Here is a 21,800-nt window from a genome sequence, read left to right as displayed (position 1 = left end):
AACTTTAACATAATAAAATTACATATCACAAAACAGATATCAAGCAAGAATTACAGTTACAATATTTATAACTACTTTATCTTTTATCATAATTAAGGAAAACTATAACTATAAATTCTTCAACTCCATCAAAGTCTGCAGAAGGATATAATACTACTTAAGTTAACAGGAAGTAAGCAACTTCTAAAATTCTAGAATTGACAGAGACGTCTGGTTGACTGGACAGTCACCCAAAGTTCTTCTATACCATTGGGGCATCCATCTTTAGCCCACAGGCCCATAGTATCCAGCAGACTTTTTCATGAAGCAGGAAATTACAAAGACAGTTCCACTTATTCTGGTAGTTTGTCACATTTTTCTGTGTCCTGCAGAATGTCTAGCAGACTCTTTCATGAAGTAGGAACCCCGAAGGACCATCTTACCCTTAGGCAAATTTAGCAGTCATTTCTCTGTGGGACCTGCATGGCCAGTTAAGCAAAACCTAACTAACATAACTGAAATTTTTTTTCCAGTTTATTTATTTTTTATTAAAAATTGCCATCTCCTCCCCTCCTCCTCACCCTTCCCTCCCCTCCCCTCCACCCACACCCCCACTCCCTCCCTCTTGAGACCAAACAGCCATCAGGGTTCTCTACACTATGTTGAGTCCAAGGTCCTCCCAACTCCCCCCAGGTCCAGGAGGTGAGCAACCAAACTGACAAGGCTCACACAGAGCCCGTCCATGTCGTAGAGACCAAGCCCATCGCCATTGTCCTTGGCTCCTCGGTCAGCCTCCACCATCAGCCACCCTCAGAGAGTACGATTTGGTCGCATGTTCCATCAGTCCCATTCCAAGTGGACTTGGTGGTCTGAAATTTTGACTATTATTTAGATGACCATTTATTAACCTATATTTTAAAATTATACATTACATTTTTAAATGAACTACACAAACACAATATCTTAATCAAGAGCAGAAATTTACATATACAGTATAACAAAATTTTCCTTAAATTTGTATCAATAAACCAAGATCTATACCAATGCAAAATATTCATATATATATATATATATATATCATATCCCCCTTTAATGTAAACAATTATAAACATTATTTAGGACTATAGGCATAATTCTGTTCATACTACTTTCTGCTGTTTAGGGGTGCTATTAATCTGGTTTTTTATAGTGTATCCTGTGTGCTAGGTTCATCTCAGTCAGCAGTTGGGTGAAGTATTACATGGATTTAGTTCACCACGTTGGTGCACCAATCTGTTGAAAGGAGAACTGCTTGTTTGTCCCAGCTGCCCAGCTGCTCAGCCCTGAAATAACACAGAAACTGTATTCATTAAATCACTGCTTGGCCCATTACCCCTAGCTTCTTATTGGCTAACTCTTTTTTTTCCTTTTTTTTTCTTTTTTTTGGTTTTTCGAGACAGGGTTTCTCTGTAGCTTTTTTAGAGCCTGTCCTGGAGCTAGCTCTTGTAGACCAGGCTGGCCTCGAACTCACAGAGATCTGCCTGCCTCTGCCTCCTGAGTGCTGGGATTAAAGGCGTGCGCCACCACTGCCCAGCTATTATTGGCTAACTCTTACATCTTAATTTAACCCATTTTTAAAATCTGTGTATCGCCATGTGACTATGGCTTACCAGTTAAGGTTTCAGCATGTCTTACCCTAGTGGCGGCTGCATGGCGTCTCTCTGACTCTGCCCTTCTTTCTTCCAGCATTCAGTCCAGAGCTCCCCACCTACCTAAGTTCTGCCCTATCAATAGGCCAAAGCAGTTTCTTTATTTATGTATGAGGCCATGACCTCATGTTGATACATAGATTAATAGAAACGGGTTAAATTAAGAAGCTAAAGCTAATGGGCTAGGCGGCGATTTAATTAATACAGTTTCTGTGTGATTATTTCATGTCTAAGCTAGCTGGGCAGGCTAGGAACCAACAAGCGGCCTCTCCTCCAACAGCAGGACTCAGCGGGAATTAGCAGAACAATTAGTAGGTGTCCAGAGAAAAAGCTCTGAAGTCAGAGAACACACTGGACGGAAAGGCAATGGAAGTTGTTTTGATTTGCTGGATAGGCTCTGTTTATGGAGGATGCATCTTAGAAAAGATGACTAAGGGCCAACGTGCCCCAAGTGATGGATGTGTGAGTCCTGGAGATGTTTGGAACCCAAGCAGATCTGAGGCAGGAGGGCAACTTCAGGCACTGGAATTTCCCATAGAGGCTTTCAAATACACCTGCACAAGGGATTCCTTGGTGTTTATATCTCCTGCCTCCACTGTGGGGTCTGATTCAGTAGATCTCGGGAAGGACCAGATCTGTCTGCCTTTGGATGCACAGGGAACTTTGAAAGCCTGTCTGGGTTTGAAGGCCACTGCCTGGAATGCAATGTTCTCCCTTCTTCCTTCACTATTTTCCCTTCTGTTCTTCCTATGGCTGTTTATTTGCTCTTGGCAAATACATGGTAGCAATTTACTAAAAGAACTGTAGGAGTTGATGAATAAGCAAAAATGTAAACATTTTACTTCATTTTAAGTATTTTTCCAGATGAAAAACTTGTAAACCTCTGTCATAGTCTATTAGAGATGCCACAACAAACTACCATAGACTAGGTCTCACAAACAGCAGAGATGTTCTGCTCATAATTATGGGGGCCAAGTCCCTACAGATTCAGTGTGACAGGGGCTCTCCTCCTTATAGATGGTACCTTCTAGCTATGTCTGTATTGGCATAAAGTGTGAACAAGCTGCTTCAGAACTATTTTGTAAGGAACCCAATACCACCACAAAGGCCAAGCCCCTTCATTCATCTAATTATCAGTTAGTCTTTCAGAGATCCCACTTCTTAGCATCACCACTTGGGGTATTATGTTTCAAATTATGAATTTGGAGGAGGGGGACACACAAAAATCACTCCATAACAACCTCTAAGTGCAAATGTGTGGGTACCCTTGTATGAGGGTTCCAAGACATCTGTTTGAGAACCCTTACCTTGAACAGAATAAACAATGTGTACTATTCAAATTTAAGCTGCAGATGGAGCATGGTCACTGGGTTGTTGATCTATTAGGGGACAGAAGAAGCCATTTAAGCTGGTTAGGACTGCCTTGCTTTGTTGTGTTTAGTTTTCTTTCTTTTAAATAACTGATTGGAAATGAGGAACTTTATGAAATGCTGTAGTTGCAGTTCATAGAGAGCCTTGCCTGTTTTGATATCTGCTGTGCAGATGTGGGGAAATGATTTTTTTTATCTCTCAAAATTGACTTGGGATGGGAAACTTTTCCCCAGTAATGAAAAAATATTATCCCTATTTGCCTTCTGCAATTTTCTTTTGATGCTGACAGGCCAGACAGTGAATATTTGTGTCAGAAATTTATGACAGGACTCTCCCAAAGCCATCAGGTCAAGCATGCCATTCAATTGCATAAAGGGACGAACAGTGTTGAATACCTTTGTTGAGCTGCAAAAAATCTTTAAGTGGAATGAGATTTGCAAATTGAACCATAATGACGAAGCCATATTTACTGGGGCATGAAGCATCCTCCTCTCAATCTGGCCCCACCAGTCCCAAGATCTTTGGTAACTTAATTCCTCTCTCCAAGTACTGGGTTTAAACAGGAAAATAATCCTTACCATGAAGGGCTATAACGTTTCAATAAAATACAGGATGATAAGTACTTGGAGTGGTGCTTGGTAATGATAATGGGGGTTTAATGGGGTCTTCCAGAAACAAATGATTAACTGTAGATAATTTAATGGAGAATTATTTATAATCTATAGGCCCCTTGAAGGAAACAGGAGAGCCTAGTAGGAGAGGGACTGGAGGGAGAGAAGAGTGGAGCGACAGGTGACAGAACCTGGAAGGTAACATTGAGAGAATCTATGATCTTTCCAAATGGGAGGGATCAGGACACAGAGAAGACAGGGTTCCCTGGTCCTGCCAGGAATGGATCCAGAGGAACAGAAGCTAAAGAGGAAGGCAGCACTGTGGGAGCTGTGAGTCAATCTTTTGCAAGGGGCAGCAGGTAGAAAAGACATGGGCACAGATACCAACCCTGAAAGACCCCACAGATATGGGTCCTGAGACTCAACAAGGAGCAGAATGCATTCTAGAAAGTCTCAGAATTCTGAGCTGTCAATAGATGCAGACATAAAGAGACATGGTGCAGAACAAAAAAATACTATTATAAAACAAGGAACGACCCCTTAATTCAGGTAGTACAGAAGTATAAAATGTTCCTGAGATGATCCTTTAGCAGGGTACTGAGGATACAATAAAGGAAACATGATATAGATATATCCTAATATCTATAATGTCCTAGAAATGAAGAGAAGAGTAGCATGGAATATGATAATGGTTGCATGTAACCCTGTGGATTCTGGGGTAATGTATATGAATAAAAAAAGGTGCTAGGAAAGCTAGAAAGGGCTGGGACATTCATAGAGGGCATCCTTAGTCATGATAAAGAGGAGTTGAGATCTTATCCTAAGAGTAACTGGAATCAAAGGTGGATTTTAAACAATAGAGTGACTTTATGATCTATGTTTCAGCAAATTGATTTTGATCACCTCGGCCATGGAAGCGCTGCTTGCTCTGGTGCTGACCCAGAAGGACCAAGTCTAAAGATACAGGAAAGACTCTCTGCAGGGTAGGAGAATCCTGAAGTAGAAAAGACATCGTTCTAAAATGGAGGCCATCCTGGTATAATGGAAAATCTTGGCTGGAAGCTAGTTTAATACTGTAGTTGCCAAACTATAATATAAATGAATGTGGCCTGGGGACATGGACACCACACCTCTCAGGAGATCTGTTACACATGAGCTCATGGAAGCCTTAGAAGGGCAACAGACAGACACACCTGGTGGCACAGCACAGGGAAGCTGATGACAGATGCTGTAGTGACCTAGCCTGGGCTACCCACCTCTGAGATCTCAGAGGGTGTCAGGGTGCTCCGGGTTACTCCTGGGAACCAGACATGCTACTTTCTGCTTTCCAGCACAAGGAAGAGGGAGGAAGCAGGAGATGATGAGGCAAGTGTTCCTAGCACGTCCTTGGAGAGTGCAAATGGATCTGCCAATGTGTGTGATGAGCTCTGCACGCAGCAGCCTCCTCGAGGGTATCATGAAAGCTGACATAAATCTCTGGTGGGCTGCCAAAGACCTGCTTCCCAGACTCGATGATTGGCAGAAAAGCTCAACACAAGACTCAAAACACATGCTCATAGGGGTGCAATGCACTTGGACAGCAACTTGGCAATATGTACCAAGAGTTACAAAGAGTTTTTATCCCATTCAACTCTGCAATTGTGAGTGTGTGTGTGTGTGTAGGGGGGTGGTTATTCAATATAGAAAACACATTACCCAGAGGAGGAAGAAAAGCCAGCTATGACATTGAATGGTTCCTTGGTAGCCATGACAGTAATATATCTACCTCTTACAATATTTCAGCATTGTGGGTTTGAAAATTGCTTTTGCCTAGACACTAGTTTATACATTAAGCCAATAAACTAACTTCCCAAATAAGTTCATTTTGCCTCAAAGATATTTGGGTAGTATTAGAAACAGAGTTTGAATTCAGGTTGATCTGATTTGAAGGTCATGTTTTTTTTTTTTTTTATCATGATACAATGCTACCAAAAGCCTTGGTTCATCATATGAAATATGGAGAAAACAATAGAGGAATGGAAAAGTAAATTATGGAATGCATACTCAATGGACAATTATGCAGTCATTAAAAAAGATAAGCTGTTTCTATGATACTTTAAAGGCATCGTGATTGTGATAAAATGCTTAATGAAGAATTACAATAACAAATTTTATGTAATTATTGTTAGGTGAAAATGTATGCATATTAATAAAGATAAAACACAAGACAAAATAATTGTAGTGAGGAGGAAATTATAGGTGTTTTTCTCTAATATCAAATTTCCTGTAATGTGGTTATAAAAATTATCTGAGGGAGGCTAAGATTACAGAATGAGGGTGTAGTTGAGGAGCACACAGAGAAGCGTATGCATACAAGGTCCTTAAGACATCCTGAGGTTTTTCAGGCATGATGAGGGTAGATGAATTGTTCAAGGGTGGGCTTTCCCTCTTCTAGCCTCTTCTTCAGAAAGACCTCATAGGTCACCCCCTTCTACACAGTAAGACATGTAAGCTTCAGTATTGAGATCTGTGTCCCAGGACTACAGACAGCGCACTGACCCAGAAGGCAAGGAAGGGCAAAACCCCTGAGCATCATTGCTGACAACATGTTTGTGAGGCTTTCTATTGCCAGCGTGAGAGGATCCAGAATGACCTAGGAAGCAAGCCCGTGGGCATGCCCGTGAGGATTCACTGGATGTGGTAAACTAAGGCAGAAAGAGCCACCTTTACTGAGGGCAGCACCATTCCGGAGCTCCCGGACTGAACACAAAGGAGAAAGGAGGCTGGGCAGCAGCATCCAATACTCTGCCTTCTGACCGGTGCGATGGTGCGCTCAGCGTGACCAGCCACCTTGGACTTCTGCTGCTCTGACTTCCCTTCCCGGATGGACAGCATCGTTAAACTGTGAACCAAACCCCTTTAGCCCCTTTTTGTGGTTTTTTTTTTTTTTTTTTTTTTTTTTTTTTTTTTTTTTTTTTTTTTTTTTTTTTGTCAGGGCATTTCATCATATCAGCAGGGGAAGTAACAGCTACAGTGACTAATGCTGGGAATGACGGCTGTTTTCCTGGGTCAGGTCCCATGAGCATTTTCCAAAAACTCCAAAAGAGCAGAAGCACACCTTGGTAAGAAGAAATAACAGCTGTGGGTGAAGGGAGTTCGCCAGTTCTAGTCTTAATTTTACCTTCCTGGGAAATTGTCGAAATCTCGGTGGAGACCTCCAATTGCCGTGCACCGCGCCCCCGTGTCTGAGCTCTGTGCGCTTGAACCCTGTTACCAAGCTTCGGGCAAGGGGCAGGAGGTTAAAAAACACAGACACACACAGACAGAGAGACAGCGACACGGGTCATCCTTGAATTACCCAAGAATGCCCCCTTTATTGTGTTCAGGGACAGATTAGATAGCCACGCCCCAGCCAAACCCACCAGAAACCACTCTGCCATCAGGAACTCCTGAAGGTCTCGTGCTCAGAGCAGCTGTAAGCACTCAGATCAGGGGATTACAAGAAATTCAGGATCTGGGGGCTCACTGCTCCCAACAGGAAATCTCAGCCTCATGCTACCTAGGTCAAAGGAGCAATGAAAGCTTCAGTTCAGGTTAAGTCATGATGCCTGGAAGATGGGAGGAACGTGCCCCAAATGGTCCTTTCTAGGAGGTCACCGAAGGAAAACTGGTCTTGACATGCTCCCTGCAGCTCCACACAGAGGCTTGGGTCTTTTTATGAGTAGGTTGATCCTCAGAAACCACAGCCAGTTGCCCAATTTGTTTTTAATACCTCTGATCCCATGGACTCTCTGTGTTGATTCTAATCACCACATTGAAATGACTCTGATCCTGACATGTGCAGGCCTTGTCTCAGTGCACAGCTGACAGGACATCCACAGCTTGGGGTAGACGACAGTGTCTAGGGAGCTTTACAAGGGTTTCATATTGTCTCATTTTCTTGGTTCATAATTCTCAGGTCCCTGAGGGTATTATGACAATGTCCATAAAGACTATAACCATTGCATTTCATTGAAATGAAAATAGGCTTAGACTGAAAAAGCTATGTACAAATTAGTACCAAGAACACATGGGCGGGGCTGGAGAGAAGGCTCAAGGGTTAAAAGAACTGGATACCCTTCCAGAGGACCCAGGTTCAATTCCCAGAACTGACACTGTGGCTTACACTGTAACTACAGGTGCAGGGGATTAGAAGCCCTCCGCAGTTGGCGGGTGTGTGTGTGTGCACGTGCGAGGACACACACACACACACACACACACACACACACACCCTCACACAGACATACAGGTAGGCAAAAATGCCAGCACACATTACGTAATATTTTAAAATTAAAACACAAAGAGAAATGAGATTCTATGAGACATATTGATAACTTTAGAGGTTCACTGCCCACACACTAAGGCTCCAAAGCCATGATGTATCCTGAATGCGGAGCTCATTTGACTGGAAATAAGCACCTCTAGTGTCTTGACATGGAGAGAAGTCCCGAGGCCACGGCAGTTTCTGTAGAAGAGCATTCCCTGGTGGATTATTGGCATTTATATAGGAATAGGTATTAGGGAAAGTGAGGACATATCTACGCCATCCATACATCTCCTTCTGTTAGGAAATAACAATCTGAAAGCTAAGTTTTCAAACAAGGAGCAATCTATGTCCAGTCTCCTAACCTTGAGCGTATAGATTTCCATCCCAATCTGGACATATTGTTCTACTCTCCTCCCTTAGATCCATTTCTATTGAATACAGAGAGCTATTATTTTGAGCAGAGTTTTGCGATCAATGGGAGGCATATGAGTGCTTCTGCTTGCTGCCGACAAATCTATAAGAGGAAGACAGAAAGCAGGAGTCAGACTCTCCTCACCAGCTGTTTAAAGAGAAGTTCACTCCTATGTCTCCCAATTCTGTTCTACATCCTAGAAAGATCAATTGACATATCCCAAATAAAGTGATTACAAAGTCAGCCATGGCCTGTGTTGCCAGAGAGCCATTAAACGAGATAAAGAGGATTACACAGAAATGAAAATGTGTTGGACATGGTGAAAAGTCAAAATGTGATCATCAGCATATCAGAGACGTTGCAAATTGATGGTGTCCAGAAAGAAAATGAATCTGTTTATAAAATGCTGGTGTGCGAAGGAACACACATAGGAGTGACTTTCTACTCCCTCTCCGCATATCATGATGTGATGTTAGAATGTCACTAAGATTCTTAGAGAATGAATTATTTGTTTAAAAAAACCATTAAGCAGTCAAGGCTGAGGAAATGGCTCAGTCAGTGATATGTCTGCTTTGCAAACACTAAGTCTTAAATTCAGATTCTACCACCTATTGCTGGGCATGGTGGCACATGGGTGGAATCCTAGCACCAGAGTAGAGGAAGACAGGTGGATTTCCCAGAGCTGCTGGGCCAGTCAGTCTAGCCAATCAGTGAGCTCCAGGTTCACTAAGAAACACAGTAACAAACAAACATACAATCCACACCGAGGTAGAGAGCAGTAGAAAAGAAAACACAAAGTCAACTTCTGCCCTCCATTCATTCCTGGCATGCTTGCACACACATATATACATACAGACATGAACAGACTCATTAAATAATCTTATGGAAGGAGATTTGGTTCAAGTTTGAAATACACTTTTACCCACCAAGCAATTATTTACTGAGTGTCTGTTTTTAGCAGGTACTGTTCTAGGATTTGGAACAGAGATATAAACAAAGGTCCAGAGCTTTAGCAAGTTTGTGGCTAAGAAACTGAATTTCATGAGTTAAATGCAAACTTGTTGGTCATTTGGGTATCATACATGCCATTAAAGATTACTGCAGAATCTGATATAGACCCTTGAGATTTCACATGGTCTATCAGGTTGTGTCTGTGAACAAAGCTATTGCAAGCTTGGCTATCATAGAAACCACTCCGATCCTCATGCATTAACAAATCACATTTGCAGCCGGGCGGTGGTGGCGCACGCCTTTAATCCCAGCACTCGGGAGGCAGAGACAGGCAGATCTCTGAGTTCGAGGCCAGCCTGATCTACAAGAGCTAGCTCCAGGACAGGCTCTAGAAACTACAGGGAAACCCTGTCTCGAAAAACCAAAAAAAATCACATTTGCAATCAATAGGTCTCACATAAGGAATTGCATTCTTTCCTATGGTGAATATTACATATGCAGGTCTTATCTTCACAGCACAGCAATTATAATATAGGGAGACACAAATAAATATATTACAATGCTAAATTATGGCATGCTATATAGGAATGAGAAACAATTGTGCAGTGGAAAAGTCTCATTTTAGGGCAATTACAGGGGGTCTTTCTGAGAAGGTAAAAGGTGTATAGTAAAATGAGTTGGCCAAGGAAGAGTAGGCACGTGAGCTTTCTGGCAACCAAGAGCTCTGAGCATAATAAATGGAGGCAGAAGAGACAGCTATGGAGACTACAGGGAAATAAGAGTGAGAGGCACAGTTCTTTTTGACCAAAGCAGGCAGTTCTGGTTTTATGTGAAACACAACATACCTCTATAAGTAAGGTAATAAAAGTAAGGGGGATATTATAACAAGCCTAAATATAGATAAATTTAATATTGTAAAGATGTCAATTGCCCACATATAGTTTTACATAGTCAATGCAATTCTAATCAAAATGGCAGCAGATGTTGTCATTAAATTTGATGAGTAGATTCTAAAATGAAAGGCCCTGGGGCAAGAATAATCAAGATATTCTGAAGGATGAGGCAGAGGGATGTGCTCTATCAGAGATTCGGGTTAAATGTGGCACCATAATAATTTTGGACATGTGTGGTTGTTATTGAGGCCAGTGGAAGACAGAAATCACAGAAAAAAATATAAAACATATCAGGAATTTAGGGGTAAGATAGATATACAGCTAGTAAAGTAAACTGAGATGACTCAACTAAAGTATTTATTCCATACTGGAAAAAGCACACTGTATATTCCATCTTGAACCATATATAAAAATAACTGCAAATGGATAAAACACATATCTCAGGAGCAAAACTTACACATATTAGTAGAAATACAGGAAATTGTTCTTCTTGACTTGGGTTAGGGTAGACTTGTTTTGAAAAGAAAAAAAGGGGAACTGCTGTGGGATAATGCTTTTGTACACTGTAACGATTTGTCGCTTGTATTAGCTCAATAAAATGCTGATTGGCATGGCAGGAAGTATAGGTGGGGCAACCAGACTAAGAAAATTCTAAAAAATAGAAAGGCAGAGAATCAGTCACTGGTCAGACACAGAGGAAGCAAGATGAGAATGCTTCCTGAGGAAAGGCACCAAGCCACTAAACATAGATAAGAATTATGGGTTAATTTAAGTTATAAGAGCTAGTTAATAATAAGCCTGAGTTAACAGGCCAAAAAGTTTATAATTAATATAAGTTTCTGTGTGTTTCTTTGGAACTGAATGGCTGCAGGACCAGGCAGGAGAGAAACTTCTGTCTACAGGTTAGAGAAGGACTTGTTAGGAACAGAGACTTGTACTAAGACAATCCAAGACTGAATTTGATAATAAAAGACTTATATTTTCAAAATATACTTACAGAGGGTAAATGTATCAAGCTATGTGGGTAACTAAGAAGATAAGTATCAAAATATGTTCTGAAATGCATCACATAGCAAGAGAAAGGAGTGTGCAATCTAATTGAAAGGCAAATGGCAAGAGTAGAAATTTGACAGAGAACAAAATACAGATGAACAAGGAAAGGTGGCGATTCAGCCTTATTCATGATTATTTATGATCTTAGGGTTATATGGTGAGAAGCAACTAGATGCCATTTGACACTTACCTGGCCAAAAGGAGCATAACAATATCAAAAAGAAAAAGGGTCCAAAAGTCATCAGGGTGTTTGTATTTTGCCTAAAATAATGTAAACTGGTTAAACTAATTAAGAAAATTGTTTGGCTTTTTGGGGCATAGTTAACTATAACACATTACCCATCTTCTACATTCACACCCAGGACAAAACACATACTTGAATAAATAGAAGTAATGTATAGTGGTACTCTTGTTAGTACTGGGGATCGAACCTGGGACTGCATGACTATTAGGCAAATGATCTACCATGGAGCTAGTTATGTTTCCCAAACTGACTGTGAACTCACTCTTTAGACCAGGAACACCTCCAACTTGTGATCCTCCTGCCTTGTTATTACCAGTGGCTAAGATTTCAGTCCTGTGTTACCTGACCTGAATAGATGGTGCTCACTTCAGCACACTGATAAAAACATCCTAGTGGGAGCAATCCCTCGTGTGTGCAAGGTACATTCTAATAACTCAAATGATGGACTAAAAGACAGTAGTCAAGGGGAATGAACTACAGCTATATTCATCAATAGGGAGGCATGTTAGGAATATAACTTAGAATGAAAATACTTCAAATGATTACACAGAAATGTTTATTATAAAGCTATATAAAATGTGAACATATTATGTAGAGCATTCAGAACACTGGAAGAGGCAGAAGGATGAGTTGAAAAGATATAAATAGATACATGGACTTCTGTAGATAATAAGTATATGAAAGGTACTTCAAAATTCTGCAGGTCTAATAAATGACCTGCTATGCATGAATGGATAAATAAGAAGATCACATTCAGAATGAACAAAAAAGTCGCACACAGAAGAATAAGAAAAGGGCTTCATGAAACTAGGAGTAGCATTATTCTAAGTTTTGACCCACAAGTGGTTAAGTCAGGGCCTGCAAGACCCCCCTGAGTCTATTGGTTAAATCTCCTAATTAATAAATGTGGAAACCAAGACCCAAACTTGGGAAGGACTAATTCCAATACATCATTTGCCAATGGCAAACCAAAAGTGAATATTAATTTTCCTAACTGAATAATTCCCAATCTGATTTTCAGTAAAAGATACATGTTAATAATATGCCTAGAACAAAATAAGAGACCAAGAAAGCCATGAGCACCTTTATGACAAATTGAAGGACATGGTATGCAAGCATGCATGTGTATGCATATATACATATATAGATAGATTTGTAGATATATACATGCATGCATTATATGCATATGTATGAGCATACAAATCTCTATTCATATGCAAATGTATCCATTTGTCTGTTTGCATGTATTTGTCTATTGTACATGTATCATATATATGCACATATATATGTGTGTGTGTGTGTTTGTGCATGTAAGCATGTACATGTATATTCTATATGTGTGTGTGCCTAATCATCCGGATATTTGTATGACTGTGTGTTCATGTGTTATGTGTCTGTACATATGTGTCTATATGCATTGAAGCCACAAGAAATTAGAGCGAAGTTCTGTTCTTTGGTGCCAGTTGTAATGGAATTACTTCTTCCAAGTTAAGAGTAAAGTAAAAAGTAATGAAAAGAAAAGATCCAATTGGGTTGGGGAGAAGAAGAAAAGCCATCTGCTATTTCCTAAACAATGACAGAGGTAAGCTGGAATCATGGCAAATTTGAATTCCAGCCTCCAGGGGCTCAGAGCTACCACCTGTCCTGATAGTAGATGAAAACTTGCAGCTCCCATTCATTTATGTCCTAAAGACTAAAGGACTCTGACCCAAACAGAAACACCACGCAGCCATTTAAAAGCAATGCCGCACTGCCCAGACTGGCAGAATTCCATAGGAGTGAGTGGTAAAACATCAGACATGAAAAGAGAACAACCTGCGATGTTGAAAGATGTTCTCAGCAACTTACACTCCGCCTCTGGGCAGTGCATTGAAAAGGACATGGCTACCAGGGGAAGCGTCCCTGACTAGTCATGTGACTGTGTACAGAGGGGTCTCCTACAAAGGTTCTGGTCCCATGCAGTGCATCAAAATGCAGTTCCACATAAGAAGCATGAAAGAGGCCACCCTGGGCAAATACAAGGCTAAGATCATGGTTCATGTTCATCCTTCATCTCTCCTGGAGATTTTTTTCTTCAATCTAAAATTTCCCCTTCAGCAAATTTCTAAATGATATCATGACAAGAAGTCCATGAGCTACAACTGGGAGCCTCTTGAGACGACAGGGCAGCTCTCCCAAGAGGTTACCGACCTCTCTACCGTGAGCTGGAGCAACTCTACGGAAGGAGTTAGGAAGCGGAGTATGGATAAGGGTACACACTAATCACAGATGCCTCATCAGATGTGAACACATGTTTATTTATTCTCACACCAGCACACACAGAATAAACTCACAAAATATAAACTCTCCCACAAACACACCAACACTCAAACACAAATGCGCTTGCATGTCTACACTGCATTCCCATGCAATGGCTCCCACAGTTTACAGCTGAACCCAATGACTGGTGTCTCTTCTGGAAAACCTATTGCCTGGAGAATGAGTTTCTGTTCTTAAGTAACATGTGCTATACATCTAATGATGTCTTTCATCATGTTCCCTGGCTCCATCACAGATACTCATGTTGTAATAGAATAAAACAGAGCACCCAAGGCAAATATATAGGCACTGTTGGTATCTTGCAGGGGAGTGACAGGTGGTTATAATGAACCTACCTGCATAAATGCAACTTACTTCAGCACACGTCTCCTTCCTTCAAGACTCTGAGAGTCAGAAATCAGCCTTTTCAAGCAGAGCTGTTCCTAGTAACATACCTGTCATCCTGCCTCTTATACTCAGACACCCTGCCCTGTCTACGGCATCTACCCAGAGATGCCTACATGTTTAAAGTCTCTGGAAGGAAGCATCCTATGAGGAGTGAGTGATGAGCTGGGGGATCTAAAATAAGAAATGGCTCCCAGACAACTCAGAGCCCTGGCTTTTAAGATTTAGGAAATACCTCTGGGCAAATATTATGTGTTGTGTACGTGTGTATCTTTCTTAATCTTATGAAAAACAATAGAACCAACTTCTGCTATCTAGGAGAGGAGGAAGAGTCATAAGTGAAGTCTGTGGTGGGCTACTGCATCTGAGTTATAAGAGGCAATTATCAAACATAAAGGGATGGTGATGCAATGCTGTCTCCCAGTGTGTCTGCCAATATGACATATCCTATTCATGCAATGCTGTCTCCCAGTGTGTCTGCCAATATGGCATATCCTATTCATGCAATGCTGTCTCCCAGTGTGTCTGCCAATATGGCATATCCTATTCATGCAGTAATCTTGAGGGGGAAAGGCCAACCAGGGCTTCTCAAAATTTAAGCCTTTAAGAGCACAGGCACCTTGCATCTATCTATGAATAAGGAATAAGCTGGCTTCAGTGTCTTGCATCAGAAGCAGTTGGAGGCTAGCCCACTAAGATAGAATATGGAGGAAGCAATGGTCAGGCTGTGTTTATTTAGCGGGTCCTTAATAGGATAGTAGAGGCTGGATTTATTTCGCATTGTGCTTATTTGCAATCCTGTATCATCTTCATTGAAGTTTCCTCAATAAATTTAAAATTAATAAGCAAACAAATACACTCAAATTACACAGCTAGGACCCTCTGTAAGAAATCCTTAGCTATTTGGACTACAGTGAGACCTGTCTAGCTACCCTCTCATTGGTGTAACTATCTCATTATTTATTTACAAACATTTTTCAAGGGTTCAAAATGGGATTAAAAAAAAAAACACAGGTTCCTTTTTGCCGGGCGGTGGTGGTACACACCTTTAATCCCAGCACTTGGGAGGCAGAGGCAGGTGGACCTCTGTGAGTTCGAGGCCAGACTGGTCTGCAAGAGCTAGTTCCAGGGCAGGCTCCAAAGCTACACAGAGAAACCCTGTCTAGAAAAAAAAAGTAGGCTCCTTTCTTAGGACAGTTTTAGGTTTAAAGTAAAATTGAGGAGTGATAAGCGGTAACACTAATCTTTAACCAGGTTTAAACCACTAAATAATTTAGACAAAAATTCCCTACACCTCGTGATAAGACAAAGCACAGTTTTATACATTCATTTAAAGAATGAGTACATATTATGCAGAACCTACAGTGTTGGGTGTTCTCTGACGTGGAACCAGAGAGCTGATGTTTGAGTTCAAATCTGAAGATCTGCTGGCTGAATTCTTTTCACTCAGCAGATCTCAGCCTTCGCCTGCCTTACCCAAATCTTCACCTGATTGGCTGTATTCATACTATATAAGTCAATCTGGTTTATCCACAGTACACTTGTCTAGTTAATCTCACCCCAAACACCCCTACAAAAGTGTGCAGTGTAATGATTGACCACACTTCTAGACATTGTGACCTATCCAAGATAACACAGAAAATTAATCATCACAGAGCCCATAACTCATGGTGCTAAAAGTCCAGGGGCTTGGATAAGGCTACAGTATGGCACATAATCAAATTGAGTGTGGTCTGAGGAAGAGCATTTAAAAAAGCAAGTGGCTAAAAAGGAAACAAGAAGAAACAGTCTGAGACAAAGAGGGAAGTAAAGAGCAAATCCTCTTGGAAGTAAAGAACAAAAGGAACAAACCCTAAGAAGGGAAAAAAGGGAGGAAGCTGGAGTCAAGAAAGATGGCGTTCTGAAGGTTGCAGGAGACTTGGGGAGCCTAAGAAAGTGATGGAAGGCTGGGGGATCCGGGACATAGCAACTAATACGAGTCAAATAGAAGAGGCAAGCAGAGGCTACATGACTCAGTGTTCTAAAATGCAGGTGAGGTCAAGGAACATGATTGGCATAATGAAATTGACAGTGTACTGGGAGTGGGGTATAGTTGGGTACAGGCAAGAGCCACTAAATGATCCAGGAATCAGATGGCACTCAGGATAGGCTTGATGGAAATGGGACCATTTGGCCTGACCTGGGACTATTTGGACAGGAGAAATGATAGAACTTTCTGTGGATTCTCTGTACAGCATCTGGGATAACAGATAACGCTCATATTTCTGTCATTAGCAATTCAAAAGAATCAAGAGGTTTCTTTTTCTAGTTACCAGCCTGGCTTACCAGACCCCATAGTGGTCTGCATTATGGAAATCTTGTATCCTAATTAACATAGATCTGTCTTAAATTACTCGAACTTGGGCTTAGGGTTGTATTAGTTATGATTCAGCTGATCCCTTCCTACCTCCTGTCCATCTGGACCATATTGCATCCTTCCCACTGTGCCTCTGTGGACCATAGACACGAGAGCCCAGTATTGATGGGGCCTAAGTACTCACTGTGCTCAAGCTAAAGGGCAGAGGGTGGTGTGTGCATTCATCCAGGTCCAGAAGCCTCCTCTTTGAGCCCTTAACCCTGATCTTACACACAGCTTGCTAGCTCTCTCCATCAAAGTTGCTGTTGGCTCCAATCCTGCTCAAAGTTCCTCTGCCTCGGAACTCACTGCCGTCTTGCAGTGCATTCTACTATGTTGATTTCCGGAGTCCCTGCTTTATGTTCAGACTGAATCCAGCCATCTGTATTCTGGAAAAATATTGACAATTCTCAGACCTATCATACCTTTTTAAAGGCGTTCCCACACAGCAATGCTGCCTTGTTTTATTGAGGCAAAGTCTGTGTTTTGCTTAACTCTGAATGTTGGGTACCTAGAATAGCTTGCAAGATAAATGTCAATCAAGTCTAGTATAATCAAGACACCCATTCCTGCCTCATTAGGGTCTTCTCATTCCCTTTAAGCTTCTCAGATTTATACTCTGTAATTAGAAACTTGGTGATTTTGACTGCTAAACAGAAAGGCTTACTGGTAAGCTTCATATGTCTGAATTTTAAATATTTTCACACTTCGTTAACCCAGTTGCAAGTGTAACATCTTCTGGCCCAATTCCCTCATGTGGTGTGAATTTTATTTTGGGGCAGAGATGCGCACAATTAATTGAATTGGAACAAAAACACATATTGATTACTATTTTTCATGAGCTCTGAGCAGTTTGTCTCCCAATGATTTTATCGAAGAACTTTGAGACAATTGCTTGACAGGTTTTTGCCCTACGTGACCCCATTTCTGGCTATTGCATGGTCTGGGTTGGAGGAATTCTGGTTGTCTTTATCTTTCTTTCACATCTAGGCCCTGAGTGATGAACCTTGGAATCCCACTCAGACATAAAAACTGTGTGAATAGCAAGCTTTCTACACTGATGATGAAAATACTCTGCTCTTTGGAGCCCATTATAAAGGGCATTCCTTAGCATACAGCCATATCTTCCACGCAATGACTGCCATGCTTCCTTCAGGCAGATGTTTCCAGATGAGTTTGTAATTCTTTCACTACCTCTACTGCCTCCTTTTAAAGGTCCAAAAGGTGGAATTTTAGAATATCTTTCAGAACACAGCTTGGTATGCTCAAATGTACACGGGAATCACCACCGAAGGATCATGCTGACTGAAGTTCTAATGCCATGGGTTCTGTAGCCTGAGATTCTTCACCTCTAGCGTGCTCCTATGTGGTGTTGATGTTTCTGGAGTCTGGACAGAAGACCTTTGACATCACCTGACACTCAGAAGGTAGGAACAATCACAGACATGGATTCTTTATCCCCCACTGAAGTGAATCCCCAGTTATAGGAAGTCATGATCTCATTCACCCAGACTTTCTATTGCGGAAGGAAAGCCCACTCCTATAGCTCTGCAGAGAATTCTGAGCTCTTCCTTCTGTGAGGAGAGGCATGGTGATGACTGCTGGTTCATAGAAGTGAAATGTCAGAACAGTCAAGGTGAGACTCACATCTATTATGGGAAGAAAGTCCAGAAGCTAACCTGCCCAGATTCTGAGAGCTCATCCAGGTAAGAACTCCCGACTGAGTTGAAATGGTTGAGGCCTGTCAGCAATTAAAAACAAGGCAGCCATAACAAACCTCCTATCTTCCACCTAGGTGCAATAAATAAGTGAGCCCTCATAGCAGCTTCATAGAAGATGGCAGTGTTCTTGCCTCCTGGTGTGTTTTCCACACACCAGATGGGTCAGTGGGCAGGAGCACGTGCTAAGCAAGCAAAGGACCTGAGATGGATTCCTAGTGTCTATGTAGAGAGGAAGGCATGGCAGCATCTGCCAGTAAGGCCAGCATAGTGAAGAAGAGAGAGCGTCTGGGGCTCGCTGGCCAGTCAGCCTAGCCAAAAAACAAAATCAAAAATAAAGAACAGAAAACAAAGGGATAAATGGAAAACAAGATGAGTACCAAGTTCAGTGAGAGAAGCATACCTCAAATGAGGTAATAAGGAAAGGGATAGAAAGGACATCTGACATCCTCTCTCTCTCTCTTTCTCCCTCCCCCTCCCCCTCCCCCCCCTCTCTCTCTCACACACACACACACACATACACCGGATTCTTTAAATTTCTCTGGTTAAATTTCTTCTAGAATTTTCCATCCTCCTCAAGATAAAAGGCAAACTTTAGGTCTACAGGCTCTACGCAGACATTGCTCACACAGGGTCTCCTCAGTCTTCTCCATGATAAAAGCTCTGGCCACTCTGCCTCTTGCCTGTCAGACATTCCAGTCATTCTGACCTCAGGGCTGTGGCACTAGCTGGGTCAAGCTGGGTTCTTCCTGACACCACTGTTTGGCTTTCCCAGATCTCCCCAGGCTCCAGGCAAAACAACCACACAAGGTTTATAACCTTTGCTTTGCATGTTTGACAGGGATTCGTTCATCTCTCATTCTTACACAGCTGAAGCCTGACACAGTTTGGCACATTCCGATTATAAAGTGGAGACCACGGTTCAAAGACAGAATGGTACTTAATCAAAGCCACTAAGATTTAGGGGTACAAGATTCTTTAAGGATAACTCCAGAGGTTGCTGTGTGATGTGGATTTAAAGGGGAAGAAATTTTGTCGGAGCACTGCTTGGACCCACTCTGTTTAAGATACATGGTTTCAACAATGGAGAACTAGTCTCTCTTTGCCTTTCTCTATCCCTCCCCCCTCTCTCTCTCTCTCGCGCGCGCGTGTGTGTTTGTGTGTGTGCACGCACATGTGTGCATGCTTTTGCTTTGGCTTTGGTGAGTCGAGATTGGGTTGTATATAGAAAGGCACAGATAATCCGAATTTCTCTTCCATTTGTGTCATCCTATTTTCTTTCCCCTGTAACAAAATATTAGGGTGTTTTTTTTTTTTTGAGGCTAGAAGAGAGTGCTTTGTGATTTATGGATTCCTCTCTGGAAATTACAGCTAGATCCTAATTTTAAAAAGCAAATTGGTTTCATCTAATTAAATTTGGAAATTGCCTCATAAACACATATTTCGCGATAGATGTCTCTAAAAGCAAGGTCTACTGCTTGTTCTCAGGGACAAGGCTAGCTTGAGCTCATTGTGGAGGGAACCTCACCTCCCTCTGCTCAAGAGTGAATGCCCCTCTGTCAACTGCAAGAACTTTCTAAAATCTCATGTTTTTAGAAAAACTCTTCTCAGTTGTTAACGCCTGTATGAATCTATCAGGGTCTGGTTACACTGGAATTTGGGACTCAGGAAGTACTGATGGGGCCTGGTGTGTTGCATTTCTGAAGTTCCCAGGCAGTGCTGGTTCATAAGCCATACTGTGTTTTATCAGAGGCTTCACCTGAATTCAGGAGACAGGATATGCCATCCTGGCTGATGACCGTGTGACATGTCACATTCTATCCCTCAACTTCCTCATTTCTATGCAGTGTTAATAGATAACACATTACTTCTAAATTCCAAGACTGTGCTAAATACGTATTTAATATGAACCTTGCAGCAACCTCATCTAGTAAATTACATTACTATTTTTCTAAGTTTTTGCCAGTGGAGAAGCCTGCAGTCCTAAGTGAATATCCGATGTGTCACAGGCCTCACACGGGTAATGAGGCAAACTTGGATTCTGATCTAGGGCCTGACCTCCACATTAACATTCTTACCATGCTTTGGCCTCGTTAGCTTGTGACATGCACCATCACAGTCATGCTTCCACACAGAATACAAGGAACTAAACACACAAAACCAGAATCCCCCAAGAGTTTTGGTGTGTTCTCAAATGGCTCACAGAAATGTCAGTCAGTAGCGATCTCCTGGCCTTGGTTCTCTATAATCATAGCCCACGAAGTTACTTGAAAATACAACCACAGAGCCATCTTTAGAAGAGTCCATTATGGAAATTAATTCAGGTCTTCGAGTCTCCACATGGCACTGGGTTCATAATCAAGTAAGCCAGACAAGATTCTCCATCTTCCTTCCTCTCACCTTGTGGCTAAGGGCTCCAGAGATTGGACCTCACACAGATGTTATAAATCCACATATCTCACTCACAGCTGTGTTTTGGCCACTTCTCCGTCCATCGGCTTCTTTAGTCTAATCACAAAATGGCAAAGCATTGCTTTGCCAGTCCAGAGCAATGCACAGCCCTATGATATAAAAGCTGATGAGCTCTTGAGAAAGAAGTCTATGCAGAGATTCAGGCACACTTTTAAAACTGGAACCTAGGGCTTTCCAAGAGCAGGTAAGTGCAAGAACAGAGCCTTTCATGACCAAGCTGTCATCATTTTGAAAGAGAAAAACAAGGCACTTACCATGAGCTATTTATAAAGCTAAATTCACTCAATTTCAGAGACCTTTATTCTGAAATGATATCCTTTTGTAGCCTTGGAATTATATCTTTTTAAATTGAATGTTAATAAGAGATGATAAATTAGCTTATGTTGGTTTCTAAAATCTTTTCGGTGTTGCTAATCCATGAACTCTGGATCCGTATGCTTCTACAATGGAGAAATTTCATGTGATAGGACCATCACTCCCTAAATCATGGATCTTTATCCTGCTCTATGAAACACAGGCTGCTATGAACAATAAAATTTCAGGTCAGTTTGTCGGTCTCTGTCTCTTTCCTTTCCTTCCTCTATTTCTCTCTGATTGTGGTCTCTACAATGAAAAACACACAACTGTGAATTACTGTGAATTGATAGGATTTTTGTTTCAGACAATATTTTGAGTATTCCCTACCTAGTCAACTGTGCCAATATGAATGTTTCTCTTCTATTAAACACAGAAGGAAAGATTTTTCTCTGTGGCCCAAGAAGGATCATAGACATTAAGGTACTTATATTTCTCCTTCCAAGTGTTAACCCTGAGAGCTGTACCAAGGTCCCCGAAATAACTTTCTAAAATGAGGACATTATGTAGATCTTTTGAAACCAGGTGTCCAGTGAGACAAGGTGTTTTCTTTTGTACATGCTGATAACCTCTTGCTTCATAGATATCCAAGGACCATCCATGTCTCTAGAAGGCTTATGGGTGCATTAGACCAATCCTGATCCTTGACTCAAAAATGCTTTACACTGTGC

At 41.5% G+C, this 21,800-nt stretch overlaps 1 protein-coding gene across 1 annotated transcript in view; it reads right to left on the bottom strand.

Moving 5' to 3' along the window:
* The window catches only part of Ptprt (protein tyrosine phosphatase receptor type T), a 784,117-nt gene that overhangs the window by 342,520 nt on the left and 419,797 nt on the right, over positions 1-21,800 (bottom strand). The window lies entirely within an intron of this gene.

This window comes from Arvicola amphibius, chromosome 5 (genome assembly GCF_903992535.2).
Source record: "Arvicola amphibius chromosome 5, mArvAmp1.2, whole genome shotgun sequence".
Lineage (NCBI taxonomy): Eukaryota > Metazoa > Chordata > Mammalia > Rodentia > Cricetidae > Arvicola > Arvicola amphibius.
Note: the sequence above shows the minus strand (reverse complement) of the source record. Positions and strands in the feature narration are given on the sequence as shown.